Consider the following 13,875-nt stretch of genomic DNA (forward strand, 5'->3'; position numbering starts at 1 on the left):
ATAAATTGGTAAAAAGGTCAAAACAAAGTTTTTATCATCCATCCATCCTCAAAGAAAACAATGCAATTACCCAAGGAGCCAATTGTATCCTCCAAACACCCATTCTTGTTGTTAATGTTTTATTATTTTAGTTGGATAAACCTTTGAATAATTATATTTGAGATATAATGTGTTTATTATTATTATTGTTATTGTTATTATTATTATATATTTGTTATTATATTAATTATATAATTAATGAATAGACATGTTTCTTCATAGGCTTATTTTCAATAGAAAAGGCAAGAGATTGTTGTATTTGGAAAGGACATAGAAATCAAAAACAACGTTATTTCATCTACAACAATCATTTGCATTGTAGCATGGTATTAGAGCCTAGTTTGGGAGAAAGTTATCATCTAATAATTATTGATGAATTCTATTGGAATATCGAACTACAATCTGTGAATAGATTACAGGAAGAAATGCAAACATGTGATGATATATTGGACACTGGTAAAAGAAATAAGTTTGCAATGTTTGATGTCAAATATCATTGAAGAAGGTTGGGGTCAAAATTCAATCATCATTGATAATATTAATTCTTGATATGCTCATTCCTGTTAATGTATAACATCTGTAGAAGTAATGATGCTCATCTGATTCATATATAAATCTGTGTTTTTGGTTTCTCAGATAAATTGCTGTTAACATTAATTTATGTGTGTGTGTGTGTGTGTGTTTGGATTAACTCAATCACAATACAATTATCGGGAGACTAACAATGCCTATCACCAGTCCCTATGTGAAATGGCATGTTATTACTGCATTTGTTATCGGAGCACTGCTTATATTGAGGTTACTTTAACTAACAGTTTGTTAAGTCATGCCGCCGTAGAGGCCACGTAGAGTCGTGACTCTACGGGGGTCATGACCCTCCGTCTATATACTTAAGGGAGAGCAGATCGCTGAGGGAAGACATCTATCTACGGCATCCCAGACCCAGCGATCTGCTAGTAAAGTATTATTAATATTTGTTCAGGATATTTCTTATCAAGTCTAATCTGCAGGAGCATCAGAATATTTGGCATACAATCCATATTATCAACGATCTGCAAGAAAGGAAATACTGATCTCAAGCAATATACAAATCACCATTAATTGAAGGAATACTCAGCACTGCTGCTATTCGAGTAAGAGTATCTACTGTTCTCATATTTATTGTAATTGTTTTATCTATCAGAGATCCATAAAACTTAACAATTCCAACCAGTCAGAAGACATAGTCATATTTTAGGCTTAATTTGATCACAATTGATTGTCGTGTTTTTTAGAAACCTGACAAAAATGAATCGTACATATAACCTCATGCCTGGCCAATATCAAATCAACATTGAATAGTTTCATAAAACCACGTGGAGGATCATGCAATCATCTGATAAAATATACAATAAAGAAGGAATATTCTATTGTTTGATTATGTTTGTATCAAATTAATTTGGTATCTGACTTCTTCAGAGTTTATAATCTGGAGTATATATGCGTGGGATCATAAAAAAGCAAATTAGTATATATCTGAAGCCTAATAATATTTATTAAGATTATTATTTTTTTATGCAGCCATCACAAGGAACATCATTAGTTCAAATACATATGATCTTCGAGATCATATATTTGTGCAAAAGTTTCATATAGTCTAATATCAAGAGTATTATGCATGTGCGTGAAAAGTTCATTCAATGAAGTTAGGCATACGAGAAGGATATATAGATATCAGTAACATCAAAGTCTATAGATATTAAGCAACATTAATATATAGCAATGACTATTAATTATCTTCTTCATACAAAGAAACACAGGTTAAATCATTTCAACAGTCCATTTTTGGCAAGAAGATATCACTCCAGGCCTACATTGAAACTGGAAATCACCATATTCTCAACAAGATTTTGACCTATGCAATGTGAGCGAATAACAGTTTATAGTGAGCAAGGTATTCGAATGAGGGTGCAACAAAACTATCTGGCTCAGATTCTTCTAAAGTCTATCCCTCGTGATGTGAATCATATAATGGCTCATGTCATAACGTTTGGAAGGCAGTGACTTAAAAATAATCATAACCGAGGACACGTCATGCACAACAAGTCTATAATGCCAAGTCATCCCAAATATGACATGTCATCTTAATCCACCAGAGAAGAATTCGAGCTTAAGAAGAGTAATATATGAAGGAAAAATTGATATGTAAAGAGGGATCAAAGGATGGCAGATACTAAAAAGAATGTTATTCAAACACGATGGAAAGAAAAAGAATAATATGTACAGTGTCGTCTGCATAAATAAGAGGCAGTACAAAGAAGATAAATAGGCATCGTCATACTACAGACTACGATCATAGCTACACTTCATGGTTTAGAGTCTGGTATTGAGCTATTGACATAAGGGAAAGATTAGAGGTGCTTTAAAGACATTGGTTGAAGAATGGTTAGAGTTCATAGTTTGTGCAGCCATTTGCAGTTTGCATTATGAAGAGCATTTGACTTAAGAGTGTTTCACCCTTCCATGCATTGGATTGATTCATTATAGTAGACTTTGATAATCTACCCATCACATTGCAAATTTATTGTCTGGGTACAAGTGGCACATCATCTCCTAGTTTGAATCTCTATTTGGTCAGCACATATTGGGGTTTGCGCATTACTTTATTTCATTGATTGTCATAGGCTCAATTTGTCAAAGTCAATTGTTGGCAGATATGTATGAAGTCGATTTGATCTCATTTCGATGCAGCAAGTGCAAACTGCCAAGTTGCAAATACATCAATGTGATGAGATTGTACAGCTTGTTCGCAACTCAGTTGCAGCAAGCAAGAGACCGATGTAATCTTTGGATCAAGAAGCCCATAAAGGAGTCAAGGCGTGCAGGAGGGAACTCACATTGGGGAAGATGATGCTCGAAGATTTCTCGGTCAAAGCCGGAATTGTCAAGGAATATTCTCAACTTTCTAGTCTTTGAAAGGAGTAGCCCAATTTCAATTGAAGGCTCTATTGCTCAGGGGGTTCATATACCGCCTACAGGAGTTATCCTTTGACTATAAGAGGACAGGCCAAGAAGCATAAAAGATTGCATTCAAGGAAGGAAGAATTTGATAATTACTACAATGAGGCTGAGTTGATACTTGGAGTTTTCTTCAAGAGGAGTCTAACAATTCATTAAAGGCAACCTTGGGCAATGACGGGGATCATATAGAAGATATGATTCAATCAAACTTTTGATGATTTTGGTTGCATTGATTCAGAGGGAATAGATCATGTTGAGATGGACTCTCTAGTGATCAGAAATTATAGTAGATAAAGGACTATGATTCATAGGATAAAGTTTCATGTATGTAGACTGGAAGACCTTATGCCATCAAGATACCTATTGAACTAGGAAAGCATGACACGACTCGTTGCCAGAAGGTTAGAAGGATGATAGCAAATTCAAAGGAAGTCTGACACTTCATCGAAGACAACCTTGAACTAAGAGGTCAAAAAAGTTCTTATCGAACTCAGAGGGAGTTTTGACACTTTATTAGTAACACTGACAAGGAGGTCAAAAGGTTAGTGTTTCTTCGTGAAGAAGAATTCACAAGCCCAATCCTTTGTAATACATTCTTGTCTATGAGACATAAGTTGGAGGTGAAAACCTTATTCTCCGATATGATGCGTGGTGGATCTCATGACAACACCACATGATAGTATCTGTAGTGACTTCATGTGTATGGGAAACCCTCCTATGTACATCATGGGGAAGTGATGACTTCCAAATGATTATCACGTGTACTTGCAGAAGTTATTTGAAGGTGACGACCTTACAGTAACTTATATCATGATATACATTTTGATTAAATGTTGAAATAGATCATGAAAGGCTTTATCTTGTAAATCAACAACTAAGTGTTAGATGTCATTAAAATGACTGTCTATAAGTTGTTTGTATAGATATATGATAGGTATTTGGTGAATATCTTGTCTTGATATTCTAATGTTCTAATAGGCCATTACTCAAAGTACTTGGTGTTTTGTTGTATTTGGAAAGGACATAGATATAAAAAACCATGTTATTTCATCTACAACAATCATTTGCATTTTAGCACTTGCAAGTTGTTACATCCCAAATTTTTCCCTAACTCTTAAATTGATCATAGTCGTTGGTTTAACGAATTATTTCATTCCTGATCATGTGAAACAAGTTAGTTAATGATAGACGATGTATCAATTTATTTCTTTCCTGATCATGTGAAACTAGTTAATGATAGACGTTGTATCAATTTATTTATTTCCTGATCATGTGAAGTGAATTAGTTAATTATATACGTTGTATCAACTGATAATGAGTTATTTCATTCATGATCATGTGAAATGAGTTAGTTATTATAGACGTTGATGAAATCTATAACTGTCATTAGATGATCGACATTAACGATTAATATATCTTTGAATTAATGTCTTGGCGAGAATATTTTGTTTGGGTGATTGCAGGAAGAAGACTGAAGAGGGGGAAAGCATTGCTAAACGGGATCATCGGAAGGGGATGGTCAATAGGTCCAATCATCAGGATCGACAGGCATGACCTTAGACTACCTTGGAAAGGATAGGGAGACTTGACAACATGTTGCATTATGGGACCGCATGAGCTATTAGAAAAACAATATAATAAAAACTTAAATAATATAAATTAAAAATATAATTCATAACTTTGAAGATTTATTAGTTGAATTTATTATTTTATCATTATTGTACACCCTCAAATACAAACACATGTATATAAAAATGAGGTGACACTAATAAATTATTAGTTTATAATCTAATGATGTCACTTCATCAATACGTACACATGAACGTTTATAAGAATGCATAATAATAATAAAATAAAAATTAAAACTCTTCAACTTCTTATTCTTTCCCTCTTTATTTCTTCTTTTAAAAATTCGATTTGAGAGGCATTCGAATGGCCTTCTTTCTAACTAAAGGTACCCGAAGAGCCAAGCAACCATTTTAATAGTCTCAATGATCGTATTTGCCATAATCTATTCCTCTCTACATTCCGGTGGCTCTTCTTTTATATGCTTATACGTTTGAACAAAGGGAGGAGAATCTGAAAATAATACCGGCTTCATTAACTTGTCACCCCGTTTTCATTTCACCTTCACGGCTTTTTCTATCCACGAGATTAGTGCAAGGAAGTATAGTCTATCTTTCCCGGCCGTGGAAGCAAGGAGCAATTTGTATAAACCACGTAAGACATACTAAGTTCCACCGAAACATGTTAAAATTTCATTAATTCTTTAATTCATAATGCTATGCCAATCGGTGTCCTGCTATATTCATCTTTCCATGTAAAATTAAATACTGTTGCCAAATTAAATACAGACTGAATGGAGTATGCTTTTATATAGCTTTCTAGTTGGAATTCATAGGATATGTTTTCATGTCACCCTTTGTTCTTTAACCATGAGATTGTCTCAACCATGGATATGGGAGATGAGATTATAATGATAACCATGAACTAATGATCCTGCCCAAACTTATTTCTTTTCTTTTATACATCATACAGAGATGAGAGTAATATCATGAAGTCCAAACACCAAGGAATTCACTGGCAAGGATGCCCTCAAAGGTGAAGAGGTGTAAATCAAATAAAGTGGATTTAATCTCTCAAGCACCTAAGAATCACCGACAGGGTAGCCTTAAATGGTGAGGAGGTGTAGATAACCTGCACAAATCAAGAATGAAATCATTTAACTACGTAATAGAAAAATACATAATAGCTCATGCATGTTCGAGTAATGAAATACGTTGTCAAGTCGAGTGGTGGAGATCGGGTTTACGAACCCAATTTGAAATCCTTGGCCAAGGTAGAAACAGGCAGATGTGTCGATCATGTGATTTTTTTTGTTTGTCCAGATGCTTTAGTTATTTGGGAAATAACTGATGAGACACTCAAACCGGATTACTCAAATGGTTGGACTTAAGAACATCCCAAACCCGATCCCAAGGTAGGGAGGGCCGTTCTATTAAGTTAGGATGTGTGGGGATAAGTATGGTCCACGGTTGGGAGGTTAAGCCTATGTCAATGCTTCTCCTCTCACCAATGCCGAGGCTTGAACAACAAGACAAAGAGAATTCTCTATCATATCTGTATGTTCTTTTACACTTTTACTTTTGGAATCCTGGAAGCATAAATAGATAGTGTAGAATAAATGCATGAATATATTAGAAGTTTTAAAATGGTAGTTGCTACTTTATCTTTCAGTTGAATATGTTAGATTGATTTAAATAATATCAAAATAATCAATTATTTATTTCCCTTACATTCGCTGAATTTAAAATGAAATTAGATTAGGGAGCAGTTACTTCTTTCTAGTTGTAATTAGTTATTGGAAATCATTGTCATGTGAAGGGGATTTAGTTAAATACTGTTTTTAAATTGGTTAGGAAAAATTCATATGTTACATATGGTATCAGAGCGCTAAGTTCGACACTGAACCTAGGGCACCCTACCTTCTTGAAACTTGAAAGATTCTAGACTGACTACAGGATGCAAGTACGTAAAACACCATGTAAGAAGACACGACACGCCATCTTTCCCTATCTCATTAAATATGACTAAATATGACTACACCTATTGTTCTATACCTCGAGATAATGAAACTCTGAATCAAGCAATCCAGCGGATAAAGAAAGAAAGAGTCAAATGGACTCCTGCTAGCAAAGCAGCATATAGAAACAAGCTGATTCGAAGCTGGAAAGCTCGACAGAGCAATCCTTTCTTACAGTTTCATAGATCTTGGATGGTGCGAGATATGTACCAATCTGAACCAAAATTTAGTGTTGCAAAGCAAAATTAAATGTTATGTTGGTGTAAACCTCCTCAATAGAGGAAATTTTGTTAAAAGTGAAGCAATGAAATAATAAATTAAATTAAGTTATTTGAAATCATGTGTATGTATGACTTATTCTTTATTGTAAAAGATCTCTTCTTTTCACATAATTGACACAATTGTAAATTAACTGGTGGGAACCCTAAACATAAAAATGAACAGCAACAAGAACATTGTAAATCAAGATATAATACGTGAGAAGCCTCAATCTTCTAATAAATTGCTACTCCAAATCTTTTTGCAAGAAACACAACTAAAGTTAGAAACCATGGAGAAAAGAATGAGTGAAATAGCAAGCCCAGATAGGGCAGAACTGTGAGGAAGCTCAAACCTCACCGCCTCTTAGAGCGGAGACAGAAGTCTCTGAGCATAACAAAACTCCCTCTCCCAAGCAATCGAAGAAGCAAAAGAAGAAAGAGATAGTGGCTGATTTATCAGCAGACATAAGAAAATAAAACCACCTAAGTTTTCCGGTTCTGAGTCCAGGGAGGAAGCAGAAGCATGGTTAACTAAGATGGAACAATATTTTGAGATTAGGAATTTCTCTGAAACTTCAAAGGCACTTTGGGGAATATATCATTTTATCGGAGAAGCTACAACCTGGTGGGGAAATACCAAGGTTGAATAGAACATTAGGACCACTGAGATCCCCTAGGAAAATTTTGTGAACATATTCTGAAAACGTTGGCTGTCACAAACCTTTTATGATCAAAAGCTTTATATTTCCAAAACTTAAAACAAGGAGACAATTCAATACATAAGTACTAGGAGAGGTTCACAAGATTGCTTAAATACGTGCCACCTTATCAGCAAGACACCAATTTGAAATTGAGGAAATTCATCATGGGATTGAACAATAGGATAGGAGCTATTGATGTTCTCGCTCCCCGAACCATGGAAGAGGCCCTAGAGAAGGTTGTTCGGCAAAAACACAAGATCAAAAAGGATGACTCCATCCAAAACAACAGAAGGAAGACAACCTGGAATTCAAATAGTGCTGATTTCGAGCCTTAGAAAATGCAATTTAAGAACTACAAAAACAACAAACCAGAGTTAAAGAGCAATGGGGTTAAGGATGCCAAAAGCAATTATTATACAAATAAAAACAACAGGAATAATGAAAAGAAAAGACCACCAAAAGGATGTTTTAACTGTGGAGGAGATCATTATTTAACCCAGTGCCCTAGTGAACCCAACGTCAGCCAGCCACAGCGACCACCTTTACCACATCAGCAGCAAGTCTTTCAGCAAAGGATACATGCAGCTCTGGATAATAGACAGACAGAACAATAGATAGGCCCCATTGAAACTCTGGGTAAGATCTACAGAAACCCTGTGTCCATATTAATTGATACTGGAGCATCTAAATGTTTTATATCACCTAGGTTGTTAAGTAGGTTTCCGAAAATATCTAGTTTTATGGCAAAAGCATGGATAGTCGAGTATGCGAACCAGTAAAGGCCTAAGGTAGAGCAATGCCTATATGAAGCTCAAGTTGGCTTCCCAAATTTTTCAACGAAATTGAAATTATATGTAGCACCCCTGGGGTCATACGACATTATCATAGGAATTAATTGGCTCAGTGAACATAAGGCTAAAGTCGATTGTCTTGCCAAAACTGTAAACTGTGTGGATGATCACACAAACCAAGAAGTATTTCAAGGATTAAACATAAAATTAGATCAAAACAGATTTCTGTAGTGCAACTTAAGAGATATGGGAGAAAGGGCTATGAGATTTTTGCAATTAGGATTGGGGATACAAGGAAACCTAAAACCAACACTTATGGGGTTGACTACATTTATGAAGATGGGGAAATTAGACAAAAGTTAAGAGTCCTTCGAAAAAAAATACCCTTATTTGAAGAATTATCAAGAAGTGTTTCCTGAAGAACTTCCTGGACTACCCCCTTCCCGAGCATTTGATTTTACCATAGACTTGATACCAGGATCGGAACCCATATCCTAGGCCCCATATAGAATGACAACTACAGAATTAATGGAATTACAAATTCAACTTCAGGATATGCTAGATAAGAAGTTGATCCAGCCTAGTGTCTCACCATGGGGAGCCCTAGTGCTGTTTGTGAGGAAGAAGGATGGAACCATGAGATTATGCATAGATTACAGGATGCTTGATAGAGTCACCATCAAAAACCAGTACCCATTGCCAAGGATAAATGATCTTTTTGATCAAATGAAGGGTGCGACAGTATTTTCAAAAATTGACTTAAGGTCAAGATACCATCAGCTTTGAATAAAGGATGAGGATATACATAAAACCGCATTCAAAACCAAGTATGGACATTACGAGTTTACAGTGTTGCCTTTTGGGTTAACCAATGCCCCAACAGCTTTCATGAATTTAATGAACAATGTATTTCAGGATTGTCTAGACAAGTTTGTATTGGTCTTTATAGATAACATCTTAATATATTCTAAGAACAAAGAAGAACATCAGAGGCACTTAGAAATAGTTCTGCAAAGATTAAGAAAACACAAGCTATATAGGAAATTATCTAAGTGTGCTTTTTACCAAAAGGAAATTCAGTATCTAGGGCACATTATATCAGCTCAAGGTATAGCAATGGATCCATCAAAGATAAAAGCAATTAAGGAATGGCCCATACCTAGAAATGTATCCAAAGTTAGGAGCTTTATGGGGTTAGCAGGGTTCTATACAAAGTTTGTCAGAAATTTCTCAAAAATAGCCTATCCGATAACTTCACTTCAGAGAAAAGGAAGGAAATTTAGTTGAACAGAGAAGTGTCAATCAGCCTTCAAGTTTTTGAAAGAAAAATTGACTACAGCACCTATTCTGAGGGTACCTGATCCACAAAAGCAGTTCTTAGTTATAACAGATGCATCCGGAGAAGGATTAGGGGGTATGTTAGTGCAGGATGAACAGATCATTGCTTATGAATCTAGGAAACTGAAAAATTATGAACAGAATTACGCACCCCATGATCTTGAATTAGCAGCAATTGTGCATGCCTTACAAATGTGGAGACATTACTTAATCAGAAAACCTTTTGAGCTTAGATCTGATCATCATAGTTTGAAGCATATTTTCACCCAACCGAATCTTAATGCTAGGCAGAGGAGGTGGCTGGAATTCTTAGCAGATTATGAGTTCGACATAAGTTATATTAAAGGTACGGAAAACAAGGTAGCAAATGCCCTAAGCTAGAGAAGACACATCTCGGCAATAACTACTGTAAAATTCAAGTTAAGGGACCAAATTTTACGACACTTGGAGCATGATGAGTTTTATACAAAAATCAACTTAGCTCTTATCAGAGACCCGCAAGATCCTAAGTATTCCGAGTTTAGCTTAGAAGAGGACGGATTATTAAGATATCACCACAGAATCTATGTGCCCAACAACCCTGAACTCCGAAGACTGATTTTAGGTGAATTTCATTCAGCTCCATATTCAAGACATCCGGGAGTAACAAAAATGTTATCTGATATAAAACCCCTATATTTTTGGAGAGGGATAAAAAGGGAGATAACAGAATTTGTCGCAGGTTGTTTGGAATGCCAGAGAGTGAAAGCAAAACATCAATACCTAGCAGATCTTTTGCACCCTAATGAAGTACCAGAGTGGAAATGGCAGGTACTATCCATGGATTTTGGACCAGGGTTACTTATGACCCAGAATCGACACAACACTATTTTGGTCATGGTTGACAGATTGACAAAGGTTGCTCATTTTATACCAGGGAATTTATCTGATGGAGCACCCGCGACTGCCCATAAGTTCATAAAAGAGATTTTCAAGTTGCACGGAATTCCGAAGAAAATTATTTCAAATAGAGTTGCTAGGATAACTTCCAAATTCTGGCAAACATTATTTACAGCTCTGGGCACCAAGTTGAACATTAGTTCAGCCTATCATCCTAAGACAGATGGTCAGACAGAACGGGTAAATCAAGTATTAGAAGATCCCCTAAGAGTATACTGTATGGACTGACAGTACCAATAGGAAACATACTTACCCTTGGTAGAATTTGCATATAATAACCCCTATCAGTCCACCATTAGAATGGCTCCCTTTGAGGCCTTGTACAATCTTAAATGCAGAACTCTAGTAAGTTGGAATCGGTTGGAAGATAGAAATATTTGTCGAGCCTGAAATGCTTCAAGAGATGGAGGAATAGGTAATTCAGATTTGTCAAAGGTTAAAGGAAGCAAACGACAGACAGAAGAGTTATGCTAACGCCAAAAGAACACCTAGTGATTTCTCAATAGGGGACAAGGTGTTACTAAGGGTTAAGCCTAAGAAGAGTACTATCAAGTTTGGCAAAAATGCTAAGCTAGCCCCAAGATATGTGGGGACCCTTTGAAGTTCTAAAAGTTCCGAACCTAGTAGCTTACAGGATTGCTTTACCACCAGCCCTTGCCAAGATGCATGACGTCTTCCATGTGTCATATCTTAAAAAGTATATTACCCACCATGAACATATGATTGATTGGAAATTATTGTAGGTGCGAGAACCAGTGGTGGTAGAGGTAAGACTGCTCAGAATACTCGAGGTACGTAAGCTACACTTACGAAATTGGGAAGTGATGCAATGCAAGGTCCAGTGGGACCAATATGCTGAGGATAATGCCACCTGGGAGGATTATCATGAAATTTTCAAAAGATATCCCTATCTTTTCTCTGAAAATTGAAAAAAATAAATAAATAAATATTTATTTTTTCTTCTTGTATAACTGACTAAGTATTACTCAAGTTTGCTATTATGTTCATCGAGGATGATGAAAAATCTAAGGGGGTGGTATGTTACATCCCAAATTTTGCCCTAAGTCTTAAATTGATCATAGTTGTTGATTTAACAAATTATTTCTTTCCTAATCATGTGAAACAAGTTAGTTAATGATAGACGATGTATCAATTTATTTATTTCCTGATCATGTGAAACAAGTTAGTTAATGATAGACGTATCAATTTATTTCTTTCCTGATCATGTCAATGAGTTAGTTAATTATATATGTTGTATCCACTGATAATGAGTTATTTTATTCATGATCATGTGAAATGAGTTAGTTATTACAGACTTGATGAAATCTATAATTGTCATTAGATGATCGACATTAACAATTAATATATCTTTGAATTAATGTCTTGGCGAGAATATTTTGTTTGGGTGATTGTAGGAAGAAGATTGAAGAGGGGGGAAGCATTGCTAAACAAGATCATCGGAAGGGGATGATCGATTGGTCCAATCATCAAGATTGACAAGTATGACCTAAGACTACCATGGAAAGGATATGGAGACTTGACAACATGTTGCATTATGGGACCGCATGAGCTATTAGAAAAATAATATAATAAAAACTTAAATAATATAAATTAAGAAAATAATTCACACCTTTGAAGATTTATTATTTGAATTTATTATTAAATCATTATTATACGCCCTCAAATACAAACACATGTATATAAAAATGAGGTGACACCAATAAATTATAAGTTTATAATCTAATGATGTCACTTCATCAATACGTACACATGAACATTTATAAGAATGCATAATAATAATAATAATAAAAATTAAAACCTTTCAACTTCTTATTCTTTCCCTCTTTATTTCTTCTTCTAAAAATTCAATTTGAGAGGCATTCGAATGGCCTTCTTTCTAACTGAAGGTAGCCAAAGAGCCAAGCAACCATTTTAATAGAGTCTCAATGATCGTATTTGCCATAACCTATTCCTCTCTACATTTCGGTGGATCTTCTTTTATCTGCTTATACGTTTGAACAAAGGGAGGAGAATCTAAGAATAATAATGGCTTCATTAACTTGTCACCCTGTTTTCATTTCACCTTCATGGCTTTCTCTATCCGCGGGATCAATGCAAGGAAGTACAAAGTCTATCTTTCCCAGCCGCAGAAGCAAAAAGCAATCTGTATAAACCACATAAGACATACTGAGTTCCGAAAACATGTTAAAAATCCATTAATTCTTTTATTCATAATGCTATGCCAGTCGGTGTCCTGCTATATTCATTTTTCCATGTAAAACTAAATATTGTTGCCAAATTAAATACAGAGTGAATGGAGTATGCATTTATATAGCTTTCTAGTTGGAATTCGTAGGATCTGTTTTTCATGTCACCCTTTGTTCTTTAACCATGAGATTGTCTCAACCATGGATATGGAAGATGAGATTATAATGATAACCATGAACTAGTGATCCTGCCCAAATTTATTTCTTTTCTTTTATACATCATAAAGAGATGAGAGTAATATCATGAAGTCCAAACACCGAGGAATTTACCAGCAAGGATGCCCTCAAAGGTGGAGAGATGTAAATCAAATAAAGTGGATTTAATCTCCCAAGCACCTAGGAATCACCAGCATGGCAGCCTTAAATGGTGAGGAGGTGTAGATAACCTGCACAAATCAAGAAAGAAATCAGTTTACTAAGTAATAGAAAAATACATAATAGCTCATGCATGTTCTGGTAATGAAATACATTGTCAAGTTGAGTGGTGGAGATTAGGTTTACAAACCCAATTTGAAATTCTTGGCCAAGGTAGAAATAAGCAAATGTGTCGATCATGTGATTTTTTTTGTTTGTCCAGATGCTTCAGTTATTTGGGAAATAACTGATGGGACACTCAAACCACCAGATTACTCAGATGGCTGGACTTAAGAACATCCCAAGCCCGATCCCGAGGTAGGGAGGGTCGTTCTATTAAGTTAGGATATGTGGGGATAAGTATGGTCCACGGTTGGGAGGTTAAGTCTATGTCAATGCTTCTCCTCTCACCAATGTTGAGGCTTGAACAACACGACAAAGAGCATTCTCCATCATATTTGTATGTTCTTTTACACTTTTACTTTTGGAATCATGGAAGCATAAATAGATAGTGTAAAATAAATGCATGAATATATTAAAAGTTTTAAAATGGTAGTTGCTACGTTATCTTTCTGTTGAACATGTTAGATTGATTTAAATAAT

At 35.4% G+C, this 13,875-nt stretch overlaps 1 protein-coding gene and 1 long non-coding RNA gene across 3 annotated transcripts in view; both read right to left on the reverse strand.

The window, feature by feature from the left end:
* The window catches only part of LOC149532994 (putative WRKY transcription factor 4), a 66,350-nt gene that overhangs the window by 28,657 nt on the left and 23,818 nt on the right, over positions 1-13,875 (reverse strand). The window lies entirely within an intron of this gene.
* Positions 12,464-13,735, reverse strand: LOC149532995 (uncharacterized). Its single transcript, XR_016356972.1, has 2 exons — positions 13,189-13,735; positions 12,464-12,815 (listed from the first exon to the last, which is right to left on the reverse strand). It is a non-coding gene; the product is annotated as an uncharacterized LOC149532995 (long non-coding RNA).

Source organism: Cupressus sempervirens, chromosome 10 (genome assembly GCF_028749045.1).
Source record: "Cupressus sempervirens isolate cs-2001-9-10 chromosome 10, ASM2874904v1, whole genome shotgun sequence".
In the NCBI taxonomy this organism is placed as follows: Eukaryota; Viridiplantae; Streptophyta; class Pinopsida; order Cupressales; family Cupressaceae; genus Cupressus; species Cupressus sempervirens.